Source organism: Pinus tabuliformis, chromosome Q (genome assembly GCF_031772625.1).
Source record: "Pinus tabuliformis cultivar Carrire ecotype Pingquan chromosome Q, CPIR1, whole genome shotgun sequence".
In the NCBI taxonomy this organism is placed as follows: domain Eukaryota; kingdom Viridiplantae; phylum Streptophyta; class Pinopsida; order Pinales; family Pinaceae; genus Pinus; species Pinus tabuliformis.
In genome coordinates this window covers 715,265,390-715,280,500 of record NC_142296.1, presented here as the reverse complement: position 1 = coordinate 715,280,500, position 15,111 = coordinate 715,265,390, and positions in this window count along the sequence as shown.

The window sequence follows — 15,111 nt, the reverse complement described above, 5'->3', positions numbered from 1 at the left end:
TTGGATTATCGAGAATAGGCTGTTTTTAAGGAAAATTTGGACAATTTTTCAGAAATTTCACATTGGTTACATGACTGCTGACCCGTCATGGCAGGTACCGTTTACTCACTGGCATATAGGTTAGGGAAACTATTTTTTCTGTTGCATTTTGCATACTAGCCTCCATTTGTTGATACACTTGCCATAGGGTCGATCCCATCATGTTATGGTTCGTAAACCATCTTCACTCGCCGAATTTTTAAATCATGACATGATGGCAAAGCCATCCTTTTGATGGGCATCGTAGTTAGCACCTCACTAACATTGGTTGCCCATGTTGCTTCATTGAGTAGGCTTGAGAGTCCTCTCTAGTCCCGCCATGACTTGTGCGTTGAAGACTCATTCCTCTTTGCTTCCTCACTTCGTTCTGGCCCTATACCCTGGAGGATCCTTTGCGTTGAGTTGTACTACTGCATTATATTTTGACCATTTTCACCTTTTGGCCTTGAGCCAGCTTCTCTTGGACTCGTGTTTAAGCCACTTTTTTTACCATGACATCTGCAAAAATCAAACTTGCAATTCCTTAGCTTCTGAAACTTGACACACCTTCAGACTCGTGGAAGGAACATCCTTTTGAGTGTCCTTGACTAGCTTCACCTCCCTACATTGAGCATAGGAATGTTCCCATCCTAGGAACTAGATCATCTGTTTCACTGACACTCGTTCTTTCCATTGTACTATAGCATTCTTTTATCCTTTTTCTAGCTTAAAGAAAAAGACAAAAAAAAATTACATATTCCAAAAAATAGAGGGAACGGGACAACATTTCCATTTATTGTTGGCACCTAGAGTCAGTCATGTCACCCTTGAACAAAGCACTCGAACAAAGTATCTCCTCCATTTGGGTGAGATTTAGCTTGACTTAGGTACAACTTAACCTTGTTATTGAGTCAGTTCTCCTCTGATTGTTTACCTCTTCCAATCATATGGAGACTTCACTCGTGCCTTCTACGTGACGAACTTATACAGAGTCATCATATGTTGCCACATGGTCATCATTTGTTCAAGGGAAGTAATCCTAAGTCAGCCTCTCTGCGGTGTCTCTTTACCTATTTTTTAGTCAACGATCCCTGGTTGTCAGTATCTTGCTTGGCATCACATCAGTTATATTGGTCCTTTACTCATGCCGATTTGAGAAGGTCTCCATTAACTTATTGCTGGCGGGTCTTGTCCTTATTGACGATGACATCTTGCTTTGAGGACGGTCCTAGAGCTGCACCCTGGCCCTATTTTCATTATTGATAGATCACCTTGTGCTTAGCATCGATCAATATCATGGGTCTTTGACTGAGTGGTTTCCCTTGTGTTTGACATCAGCTTTCATTATCACACATCGGGATTTGTGCAGTGCCTTGGTTTCCATTTGACCCTATTGGTGGATTCCTCGCCTCTATGTCAACTTTCATTATTGGTTGGTTCAGAGGGTTTCTATCATGCATTAGCTACATCTTGTGTACGCTGGAAACGTGCTTTGGTCAGGTTACTACATTTTTTCCATCTGATTCCTTCCACATTATTGGCCTACGTGTTACACTCGTGCTAGATTGATGAAGGATGCCTTAATTCCTTCCTTCTAGAGGATCTTTCCCTATCAACTATGACTCATTTCTTCGGGGAAAATGTCTAGAGTATATTTGGAAGTACCGTGGGGTTTGCAGTCATCTGTGGCAGATCCTTCACTATCGAAAATGGGAAACCATCATTGTCTCCTGATTGATAGATTCTTACAGGTGTTCAACTTCATCTCATCTATTCGCACTTGTTAGATTGTACTGGGTACCTTAACTCTCATTATCATTATCAATGAGTAGTCTCGCATTTGTTAACGGCATACATCAATGACCAGTAATCAAAATATTTCTCACATGGTTGACTTCATATCATTTATTCCCATTGTGTAGAAATGTACCACGGTAGTCAGTGAAGACCTCGGGTTGCATCAATGTTCTTCGGTTCACTTGACAGTTGCTCATGTTGCTGCTAGTTGACACCATTCCACATTATATGTTGCAGTCCTTCATAGCGACATCCTATATGCTGGCATCTGAGTTGCAATGCAGTACCATATTATTCCATCATGTTCATTTGGTACTATTGGGATCAGTTTTTGACATCAATGATCAGCTTCATTAATCATCTTCTTATATGTGATATTCAAACATGTACTTGTTCAATCGTGATTAGATGATCTATTATGTACTTTTAGCTCTTTATACTTGTATACATAGTGGATCCACTTGTACTTGATATGCGGACATACTTTAATTTCTCCGAGCATGGGTATGCCCGCCTCAGACAGTTGTTTCTTTCTAATCTTCTTTCGCTGGCTTGGCAGGCTGAAACCTGGTGAAGACTGTCTCAATTTTTGATAGGTTTCCTTTCCATATACTTAATATATTTCGGCCATCATGTTCCCATTCTGACCTCATATATTAGGGGGCATCTGGTATAGCTCCAAATATCACCTTATGTATTTTTAATGCTTGGTTTGTGGCCTAGGGCAACCCCTCCTTCCAGACTTGGTCCAAATATTTAAAAAACATTGTTTTACTCCTTGTACGCGACTTCGCCCTGTATTAAACACATGTACACGTGGGTCAGTATATACCCAACCCACGTATATGTCTTAAAACACTTAAAAAAATTAAATTTCTTTAATTATGGGTGGAGATCACGGATTTTACCTGTTGATTACCTATTAGTGCCCGTGGCCCAACTATTCCCAACTGTTTCCCAACTAAAAAACTACTTTGGGAGAAGTATAAAAATACTTCAATGGGAAGGCCTTAAGGGGGAGAGAAAATAGAGAATTACTTTGCTGAGATTATCCCCTAATCAAGTCTAAAGATCCCTATGCTTCAAGCACTTCCCCAAGTTCAGGAAACCCTTGTTTCCTTGAGAGTTGATATCCTTTCACTTGTTGGAGATATCCTTGTATTGGTTATGGAAGGAGCCTTTTGAAGACTAGGACTGGACGGACCTGGAGGACAGTTCCACTTGGAGCCAGAAGAGGAAGACTCAGGTGAACTCTTTCTATGTTTTATTATAGTTATCTGCAATAAAAAGAAACATTGTCTTGTTCTTGATATCAACTTTGTTCATGCATCTGATGTTATTGTTATGGTTTATATATGAATGACTATTTCAATGTATAACTAACCATCTACTTATATTTTATAAAGTTGATTTCACTATAATGCTTTATCTATATACTGTTGTGCATCTTTGAATTGGTTGTTTTGCAAGTTCAGAGATCATGAGGAGTTGTAGAGGCTTTGAACCTTGGGTGGAACTACCCGAACGAAGGACCCCTGGTGTTGTGGGGGAAAATGCCTATGCAGGACGATCCTATCCACCTAAGGTGTGACGGTGCCTTAGCAACAAACAGAGACAGCTATTCTAGTATTCTTCCTTTATGAATTAAGAATGAAGAGAGATGGATGGACTAACCGGTGTCTTCCGTTTGTCCCTCGATCCGGTTTCTCTTCTCTTTGAGAGAGTTGTCGCTCGCCCAGCTTCAACAGGTCTCTGCAAGATCACAAGAAGAGAACACTACACAAAGACATAGATTCATATTCATAACTAGTTCAGGATTAGAAATAAACTAAACATACTAATGCAATCATACATCAAAGATACATCAGTATATAGGAGAAACCAAGATAGCTTTATTGATGAATAACAAGGTTCAGGAAGAGATACAACCAAGAAGGCTCCAATCCAGCATCTCCTTCCCAGCAAATGGAATTCCTATCTTCACCTCCCTTCAAAGCATTAGACACCCAATGATTCCAGTCTCAAACCAACAGCAATTCTTTGCAATAACAAAATTCCAGCCTCTAGATCTCATGGAGGAGAGATCCATATATAGATGTTTGGAGAGAGGATGAGTCAGCTTGAGATCTGACTAGTGTCCTCTCCCTCTGTCAGTTCTTGCTTCCACTTGGAGGTTCTTGCTTCCACTTGGAGATTGAGAACCTCTTACTCATCACTAGTCGAATTCACTGAGGCAAGTGTCATTGAGGAAGATTCTGGAAGCTTCCAGGGTCTTGACACCTTGTTGAATGAACTTGCCATTTGTCAATTCCCACTTAGCGCAGCCTGGTAGTGCTTCTACCTGCGTTGCAGTGCAGGTAGCCAGTGCAGACTTTGCATTTCAGCGTAGACAGCTAGTGGAGCCTCTGAATTGATTCTGAATTGACTTGTTTTTGAGCAGTTTCTGGTGGAGAACTTCTGTGAATTGTTGTGGTTTGTTAGCCTTGTTCCTCTAGGGGTAGGAACAACATGTTTAGGGACTTTGGATCCCTTAGATTATGGACATTTCATGCTTATAGCTGTAAGGCACAAAAATGTCTATAACAGTTGCCCCCTAAAGTATGAGGCCGTTTATCAGGTGAAATGCTTTATTAGGAGGATCCGAAGTTCATCCAATGCTGGGAGGAGACCTGTAATAAGATACAATATGATACATTACTTTTCATACTGCTTTCATGATCTAGCTGAGGCGGGCATTCCCATGCTCAGCTTTATAAATTCATTTTTCTGTACATAGAACAGACAATCGTCTGATGGTAGACTGATAATTTTGATGAAATTATCATCCTTTGGGTAGGATGATTAACTGCTGCAATGATGTACATGTCAATGTCTTTATCTTTCCTGAATATATATCGCAGCCCGGATGGATGAAACTAGATCCGGGGTCTTCAAACTCGTTCGATCTTCACTCTAAGTACAAGTCGATCCATGTGAGAAATGTTCTGAAGTCGAACATGGAAAGACATCGTTTGATTACCGGTCAATGAGGTAAATCGTTAACTAGCGCGAGAGGAATCACCGATAATATTAATGACCCTCAAGGTACTGCAATACAATTCACGTGGTGTGAATAAAGGACTTGGCGTCGAACACCACGCAAAATCTTTTGGTCGAAGGTCATTGATGTATACCTGTCGCCGGAAGTGAGAAACTTGCCATTGAGGCATGCAAGCTTCAAAGTACTGAAGGGGTTGTTCCTAGATCAACTTCTTGGATAATGAGCTGATGTCGACAAGAAGCGATCCGTCAAAGGAGGGCCTTAATGAATCCCACATCAATGACACGAAACGGAGCTAATGATTTTGATGGAGGTGAAAACGATCTGATGACATATGATTCAGGGTGGCGGTCATGAAAGGATGAAGGATAATGTACGGCAGTGGATGGGACACGGTTGACTTCTCTGAACGAATTCTCTTGAACATATGGCGACACTGATGCGATGGATCAGTAGCATTACCCCAAATATGGATGGTATGGCGAGACCATGGTGATGTGACCGGTGAATGAAACAACCCAACCCGATTGTGGTACGGAGGAAAAGTGTCATGTTCAAGAGCGACTTGCTACCATCAAAGTTTTCTTGAGTTTCTCCCAATTTTCCCCAGTCATTGCTGACCAGTACCTCTTTATTTTTGTCAAGCTTGAGGAGGATAACATATGCTTGTTCTATAACTTTCCCTTCGGGCAAGCCCATCGCTATGTTTTAACGAGCCTAGCGATAGTGAAACCCGTTCTCGTCTAAAGACAAGTTTGTCGCTATTTAATGATTTTAACGAGTCTAACGACAAAGGTAACTCGGTCCTTTTCATTTTTAGAGAGTCTGAAAAGGTATGTAAAGTCAACTCCGAAAGTCCTTTTTCGTCATCTAATCCCTTAAGTCCGAAAAAGTATAAAACAATACAGAAGGGATGAGTTTTCGATAGTTTTAACGAGCCGAACAAAACAAGCGCTCGATCTTTTTGTGCAATAATCCCTCAGGTCCAAAAAGATTAAAATCTAGAGGAGGGATAGCACTTCCGGTCGCTTTAACGAGCTGGAAGGCCAAAACTCGGCAATCTTTTCATATTTTACGAGTCAGATGAAAAGAGCTTAAAGAAGACTCGTCTTTTGAGGAACGAGTGATAAAATGGGTTAGCAGCTGATTCCAGGTACAGGTTGGAATTTTCCAATCACGGTAGTGTCACAAGGATGGCTAGGTGAAATCACTCTTCGCAGCTGTTCCTCAAAATGGGTAAACGATCAAATGGAGGTGAATGATCGACCAATGGAAAAGTGGAGGTGACGGTGCAAACACGACCAAGGTTTTAATGGCTAATAATTTACGTTCGCATTGGTTATTTACCGGGTAGTTCATTTTTTAACGAGCTTAAATGCGGATTGAAACACTTGCTCGATCTTATGTTTATTTCTTAACGAGCATGAACTATGTGCTAAAACTGCTCGGATCTTGCGTTTATTTTTTAACGAGCATGAACTGTGTGCTAAAACTGCTCGATTAATCCAGTCATATGATAAGAATGTCTCATTAAGATTCTATTTTTTATGGAGCTTCATCTCACAAAGCTTTGCTCTAGATCCTTTCGTTATGCAAGTTCAGAAACGACTAATCCTACGAGTTTAAAGGGTTAGAGGTCCTAAAAATTTAAAAAATAAATAGCCGCCCCTTGCTTGCACTCAAAAAGGTTTGCATGCCCCCAGGCATAAAGTACGATTTCAAGGTTACCCCTACTTCCTTTCCGCCAAAACATTTGTTTTACTGAGAGAGGCCTACCTCTTTCGGGTTACCCAAAGATTGTTCCATTAATCTTTCAAACAAAACACTTCTTCGGCGATGTCTACCGAGATAAACAAAGGTGAGCGACGATGCCCGCCAACTCACATAACTTTGACAAAAGAATATTATTCTAGAACAACCCCTCTTCCATGCCGGACGGGGTACGGACTAGTCATATTCTCCCGTGGAAATCTACCCTATACCCAAAGTTTTCCTGCCGAAGCAGACCAGGACGCATGCCCCGTGGGTTCCAGTCATATCCTTCCGAATCACTCGCGCTCATCGGGAGGACGGACCATGGGTTGAGACATTTCTTGCGTGAAGAGACCATTTAGGGATGGTGTATGACTATTTGCGATGCGTGATCTGGGAAATGAAAGTTGGTCCACGAGCTTGACCACTCTTCCTTCGTGCGGAAAACACATTACTCTAAAGAGTGAGGAGACGATGGCTCCCATGCAATATATATAGTCTCGTCCAAGGAGTAGGTTATAATCCAAGGGTCCTTGAACGACCATCACGTTCATTTGAACAGTCTTCCCTTTCAATGTGATAGGAACATTGGGGAGGATCCCTAAAGGTCGACTGGTTCCTTTATCAAAGCCTGATAGATTTCTCATTTCAGGCAAAAGCGCTGGCGAACCAAGCGCTTTCCAAGCAATAGAGGAAAGGATACTCACAGATGCCCCCTCGTCAATGATTGTGCCAGCCATTACCATTATGTATATTTGGACGATAATTCTGAATGGTATGTTTGCTGGCAACCGGGGTCTGCCTAGTTGGTTCCAGTCGAAGGATACAACTAGGTTTCTTGGTGGTGGGACCGAATAGACGGCTGGATATCGAACTCCCTTCCTGCAATAAAGGAATGGGTGCATTGCCCCCGTGTTCGTCGGAGTCTGTGTTGACGAAGAGAATTTGGACGGTGTCGTCTTTATTCTCTTCTGTGATGGTATCATTCGAGGATAGAACCTCTGAAGGAAAGATGTTATAGACATTTTTGTGCCTTACATCACTGAGCATGAAATGTCAATAATTAAGGGATCCCAAAGTCCCTAAACATGTTTTTCCTACCCCTAGAGGAACAAGGCCAGCAAACCACAGCAGTTTATAAAAGTTCTCCACCTGAAAACACTCAAAAACAAGCAATTTCTGGATCATGTCAACTGCTCCACTGAGCATCTGCGCTGAATGTCAAGTGCTCCACTCTGTACCTGCGATGAATGTCAACTACAAAGAAGGCCACCTGCGCTGAGCGTACTTGGACAAGTGGCAGACTCATTCCTCAAAGTGTCAATGCCCAGGAAGCTTCCAAAATGACACTTGGATCAGGGAATTCGACTGGTGATGAGTAATAGGTTCCAAATCTCCAAGTAGAAGTTAGAATCTCCAAGTGGACTCAAGAACTGAAGTGAGAGAGGACACTAGTCAGCTTCATGCCAGCCTCAAGTTGACTCATCCTTTCTCCAAAACTCCTATATATAGAGCTCTCTCATGAGGTCTAAGGAGGCTGGATTGTATTGCAAAGAATTGTGGTTGGATCATTGGGTGTTTATGCTTTTGAAAGGGGCTGAAGAAGGATTTCCTTGCTGCTGGGAAGGAGATGCTGGGTTGGAACCCTATGGGTTGTATCTCTTCCTGAACCCTGTTTATCAATCAATAAAGCTTCTTGGTTCTTTCCTATATGCTGGTGTTTATTGTATGATTTGCATTAGTGTATTTGATTTACTTCTAATCCTGAATCATTTATGAATATGTATATTTGCCTTTGTATTGTGTCCTTCTCTTGTTGCATGTAGTTGTTCTCTTGTCACAGGTAGTTGTTCTCTTGTGATCTCGTGGGAGTAAAAGCAAGGAGGCAAGTAGTTGTGGACACACAAAGGGGAGGATCTAGATCGAGGGACAATCGAAAGATAACGGTAAGTCTACCAATCTCCTCTCTTTCATTTTCATAAAGGAAAGAAACCGAAGTAGCTGCATTCGTTTGTTGCTAAGGCCCTATCACGCCTTAGGTGGATAGGATCGTCCTGCATAGGCATTTTTCCCCACAACAAATTGGCGACTCCGCTGGGGAAGAACTTTGCTTTAAGTCATTTTGTTTGAGCTTGCATCATTGTTTACCTCATAGACTCAACAGCAACAATCGAACTGCTTTGCAAAGTAGAATGTTGCTGCTTTGATCCTTTACTGGGTTTTTGTCTATGATCTCAACAATGGACTCATAAATGACTTGATGATCCTTTGTGATAGTCTTTAGTACCCTTTCAAAGTATCCCTCTGTTTATACCTTGCTTGTGTTTCTGATTTGGCCTGAAACAATGGATTTTTTAGCATTTTATGACCCGGAAACCAAGAGAAATGAGAGTTTCTCCTTTCAGCGCAAGCACTGTGAAGGCAGTCTGCATTTCAACGCAGGTCCCGTGAAGGATACCTGCGCTGAATGTCAAACTGACAGTGTTGCACCTGCGCTGAACCAGTGTGGCCTTGTGCAGCTGGGGTTCCTTGCTGTCTTTTGCCTGCTTTGATCTCTATTTTTGCTGCCTTTAACCAGCATAGGTACCACATCTGTAATCCCTTTTCTTTGCTTGTATTCAGCCTCATTTTTGTACAAAAAGACTGTGAGTGTTTTTATGTGTTTGTGGCGTCACTTACAGTTTTCCTTTGCATGAGCGAAATAGTCATCCTGTAGCCTTGATTCAGATCTGATTGAGTGATTGATTTTGATCTTAGAAGAGAGTTCATTGGCTGATTGCAGTTTGATTTATCATTTGCTTCTGCTTATTGGTTTGAATTTGTTTCTTTTAAAGTGTCGAAACAAGTATTTCTTTCAAAAAATCGCAAAGTGATTGTAATCTCTTCTACCCTTGCTGATTTGGGAAAAAGTAAACTTGTTTATTTTCAGTCATTTAAAAGCAAATTCGAAGTTGTGCAAAAAGCTTTCTTTGTAGGCATTTATACTAAGAAAGTGAAAACAAACACCTGCATTGTGCATTTGCATTTTGATAAGTTTGCATGTTGGATTTAGGAAGAGTGCATTAGAGTGTGTTGATTGCTCTTTGAGAAAAGATAGTCGCTCTCTTTTCCCTTAGTAGCTAGGATTTTCAAAGTTGAAAGATTATAAAGCTTGCTTATCATCTTAGACTGCATTTAGGAATTTGTACCAATACATCTCGTGGTGATCTTGAAAGACAAACTTTAAAAAGATCAACTTAAAATATATTGAATGAACCTAACAACGCTTTACAACATAACGCTCACAGTAGAGGTCTAGGTAGCGACGTGTTCCGGCGTCGTTAAACGTAGTGACTGTCGATCTCTACGAAGGTGGGTGATTCCTCCTGAGAGACGATAGCACTAATACGGACTTGTGCTCCCACATACCGTCGCGTATATATTGGGAGACCCCTATAGGCATTTATCCTTTATCCTTAGGAAGCCATGTCGGCCGCCCTACTGATCACGATGCAGTGAACACAGCATTCACGAAGATCGACCACCCATACCGTAAAACGTATTCTGTGGTTTCGCGAAAGGTTTGGCAGACCCTCTGCCTAGATCTCCAGAGCAGTTTCTTTTGGCCTTTTTCAGACTCTATAACAGAAAAAGTCCAACCGAGCATTTGTCACTTCGGGCTCGTTAAAACATCGAAGGAGACTAGAGTCATCTTTAGCTTTTTCTCGACTCTTTAAAACTGAAAAAGCAAGTTGTGTCTAAAAGCGTCGTTAACAATTTATTTTAAACGGAACAATCACCCTTATTCCCGCGTTGATATTTAGGTTGAAAAGATGGAGCAAACTAACCAAGGAGTTCCCCTTGGTGGGAATCCTAGTCCCTTCTCCTCTTGGGGAGATGTTGGTGCGCCCCACATGGCCACATTGTCACTTCCAGGACTGACAATTGGCCTACCTGTTTGGCTCTTTTCAACCAATGTCATTCAGAATGCCACCATTCCTGAGCAGTCGAGTCAACAGTTAGATCAGACAAGAATTGCCTCCCAGTCTTCTACTTCATCTTCCTCTCCTCCTTCCTCTTCGCTTGAAGGAGTTGGTCGGTCAAAGAATCGGGTTCCTAAGGAGAAGAAGGAGAAGAAGAAGAAAGAAAAGAAGCAGAAAGAGCCTAAGACGGCTGGAGGCAAACAATCGTCATCTAACAGAAATCCACACACCGCACTCGTAAGGCCTAAATCGCCATGCGTTATATGCAGGGGAGACCACTTCTATAGAGATTGTCCATGTATCCCTTGGATACTAAGTGACTGGTCCCCCCGTTTGCACGATTCGGTAGCATCGACCTCTGATAGCCATGTCGGTTGTTCACCGTCAACTAGCGGGAGTGAAGCTCCAGGACAAAGCGGGAAAGCTAAATTTCCCTGCAGACTGTGTGAAGGCGATCACGCCATCCACCGTTGTCCCTTCTTAGATGAAGCGAAAAGAGTTCTGGAAGATCGCCCGATATTACGAGCGAATCTTCCTCCTGGATATCAAAAACTCTTGCCAAGTCCCTCGCTAGTTGAGAATCCGGTTGGCCCACCCAGGTGGTCAGCCGAAGCACCTGTCATTGAAGATGAACCGTCTGGATCCATGCCTGACGAAAGTCAAAAGGTTGATACGGCAGTTGACCCGGTTTTGCCTTCAGAGGCTCCATCTTCGAAAGACACCATCTCAGAGGAGAATCAAGATGACAGCGTCCAGATTCTCTTCATTAGCACTGACTCTGATGATCAAGGGGGCAATGCCACCATTCCTTTATCGCAGGAAAGAAGTTCATCAGAGCGCTATCCGGCCGTTTACTCGGTCCCACCACCAAGCAACCTAGTTGTGTCCTTTGATTGGAACCAACTAGGCAGACCCCGGTTGCCGGCTAGTGTACCATTGAGAATTATTTGTCAAATATACAGAATGGTGATGGCCGGCACTATCATTGATGAGGGGGCATCTGTGAGTATCCTTTCCTCTATTGCTTGGAAAGCGCTTGGTTCGCCTGCGCTTTTTCCTGAAATGAGAAATCTATCAGGCTTTGATAAAGGAACCAGTCGCCCTTTAGGAATCCTCCCCAATGTGCCAATAACACTGAAGGGGAAGACCGTTCAAGTGAACATGATGGTCGTTCAAGGACCCTTGGATTACAACCTACTCCTTGGACGAGACTATATATATTGCATGGGAGCAGTAGTCTCCTCACTCTTTAGAGTAATGTGTTTTCCACATGGAGGAAGAATGGTCAAGCTCGTGGACCAACTTTCGTTTCCCGGATCACACATCGCAAATAGTCGCTTACCATCCCTAAATGGTCTATTCATGCAAGAAGTGTCTCAACCCACGGTCCGTCCTCCTGATAAGCGCGAGTAATTCGGGAAGACATGACTGGAACCCAGGGGGCATGCACCCTGGTCTGCTTCGGCGGAGAACTCTGGGTATAAGGTAGGATTTCCGCGAAAGAATATGACTAGTCTGTACCCCGTCCATGAAGGAAAGAGGGTTGTTCTAGAATAGGATTCTTTTGTCAAGGTACTTGGGAAAGACGGGGCCCGTCGCCCATCTTTGTCTATTTCGGTAGGCATTGCCGAGGAAGTGTCTTGTTTAACAAAACAATCTTTAGGTAACCTGAAAAAGGTAGGCCAAGGAAGTGTTTGATCTAACGAGACAATCTTTGGGTAACCAGAAAGAGGTAAGCCTCCCTCAATAACACCAATGTTTTGTCTTTGAGTAGTGTTCTTCTCTTGCGATCTTGCGAAAAATCTATGAAAAGTCAGGCTAACGAGAAGACAAGTATCGTATAGACCCGTTAAAATTAACGAGAAGACAAGTATCGTTAAACTGAACTAGCAAGACGACAAGTAGCTGTGAACACCCAAAGAAAAACAGAAGTGAGAAGGAGGAGGGGCAGCCTTGAAATCATATTTTATACCTGGGGGCATGCAAACCCTTTTGGAGTGCAAGAAAAGAGCGGCTATTTATCTGTTTTTTGGGTTAGCTGTGTCGGAACCGGTTATTTATCTGTTTTTGGGGTTGGCCGTTTTCGAACTTGCATAAAGGAAGGGTGCGGAGCAGAGCGTAGTGAGATGAAGCTCCATAAAAAATAGGGATCTCACAATGAGACAATCTTATCATATGACTGGTATTTCGAGCAGTTTTAGCAGCATAGTTCATGCTCGTTAAAAAATAAACATAAGCTTTGAGCAGTTTTAGCAGCATAGTTCATGCTCGTTAAAAAATAAACATAAGCTTTCGAGCAGTTTTAGCAGCATAGTTCATGCTCGTTAAAAAATAAACATAAGCTTTCGAGCAAGTTTAAGCTCGTTAAAAAATGAACTTCCCGATAAATAACCATTAAGTATGTAACCTGATCAACCGTAAAAAGACCTTGGTCGTGTTTGTGCACCGTCACCTCCACCGTTCATTTGGCCGATCGTTTACCTCCATATGATTGTTTACCCATTTTGAGGAACAGCTGCGAAGAGTGATTTCACCTAGCCATCCTTGTGACACTGCCGTGATTGGAAAATTCCAACCTGTACCTGGAACCAGTTGCTATCCCTGTTTATCACTCGTTCCTCAAAAGACGAGTCTTCTTTAAGCTCTTTTCAATTGACTCGCAAAATATGAAAAGATTGCCGAGTTTTGGCCTTCCAGCTCATTAAAGGACCGGAAGAGCTATCCCTCCTCTAGATTTTAATCTTTTTGGACCCGAGGGATTATTGCACAAAAAGATCGAGCGCTTGTTTTGTTCGGCTCGTTAAAAGTACCGAAAACTCATCCCTTCTGTATTGTTTTATACTTTTTCGGACTTAAGGGACTAGATGACGAAAAAGGAATTTTGGAGTTGACTTTATGTACCTTTTCAAACTCTCTAAAAATGAAAAGGGTCGAGTTTTCCTTGTCGTTAGACTCGTTAAAATTATTAAATAGCGACAAACTTGTCTTTAGACGAGAACGAGTTTCCCTATCGCTAGGCTCGTTAAAACATAGCGGTGGGCTTGCCCGAAGGGTAGGTTATAGAACAAGCATATGTTATCCTCCTCAAGCTTGAAAAAAATAAAGAGGTACTGGTCAGCAATGACTGGGGAAAAATTGGGAAAAATCGAGAAGTCTTTGATGGTAGCAGGTCGCTCTTGAACATGACACTTTTCCTCCGTATCACATCGGGTTGAGTTGTTTCATTCACCAGTCACATCACCATGGTCCTTGCCACACCATCCATAATTGGGGTAATGCTACCTATCCATCGCATCAGTGTCGCCATATGTTCAAGAGAAGTCGTTCAAAAAGAGTCAACCAGGTCCCATCCAATGCCATACATTATCCTTCATCCATTCATGACCGCCGCCCTGAATCATATGTCACAGATTGTTTTCACCTCCACTAAAATCATTAGCTCCGTTCCGTGTCACTGATGTGGGATTCATTAAGGCCCTCCTTTGACGGATTGCTTCTTGTCGACATCAGCTCATTATCCAAGAAGTTAATCTAGGAACAACCCCTTCAGTACTTTGAAGCTTGCATGCCTCAATGGCAAGTTTCTCACTTCCGGCGACAGGTATACATCAATGACCTTCGACCAGAAGATTTTGCGTGGTGTTCGACGCCAAGTCCTTTATTCACACCACGTGAATTGTACTGGAGTACCTTGAGGGTCATTATCATTATCGGTGATTCCTCTCGCGCTTGTTAACGGTTTACATCATTGGCCGGTAATCAAGCGATGTCTTTCCATGTTCGACTTCAGCGAAATTCTCACATGGATCAACTTGTACTTAGAGTGAAGATCGAACGAGTTTGAAGACCCTGGATCTAGTTTCATCCATCCGGGCTGCAATAATATACTCAGGAAAATAAAGACATTTGATATGTACATCATTGCAGCAGATGATCATCCTTCTCAAAGGATGATAGTTTCGCCAGAACTATCAGTCTACCATCAGACAATCGTCTGTTCTATGTACCAAAATGTATTTATAAAGCTGAGCATGGGAATGCCCACCTCAGCTAGATCATGAAAGAAGAATGAATCATAATGTATTGTATTGTATCTTATTACAGGTCTCCTCCCAGCAAATGGATGAACTTCGGACTCCCCTGGATAAAGCATTTCACCCGATAAACAGCCTCATACTTTAGGGGGCAACTATTATAGACATTTTTGTGCCTTACATCACTGAGCATGAAATGTCAATAATTAAGGGATCCTAAAGTCCCTAAACATGTTGTTCCTACCCCTAGAGGAACAAGGCCAGCAAACCACAGCGGTTTATAAAAGTTCTCCACCTGAAAACACTCAAAAACAAGCAATTTCTGGATCATGTCAACTGCTCCACTGAGCATCTGCGCTGAATGTCAAGTGCTCCACTCTGTACCTGCACTGAATGTCAACTGCAAAGAAGGCCACCTGCGCTGAGCGTACTTGGACAAGTGGCAGACTCATTCCTCAAGGTGTCAATGCCCAGGAAGCTTCCAAAATGACACTTGGATCAGGGAATT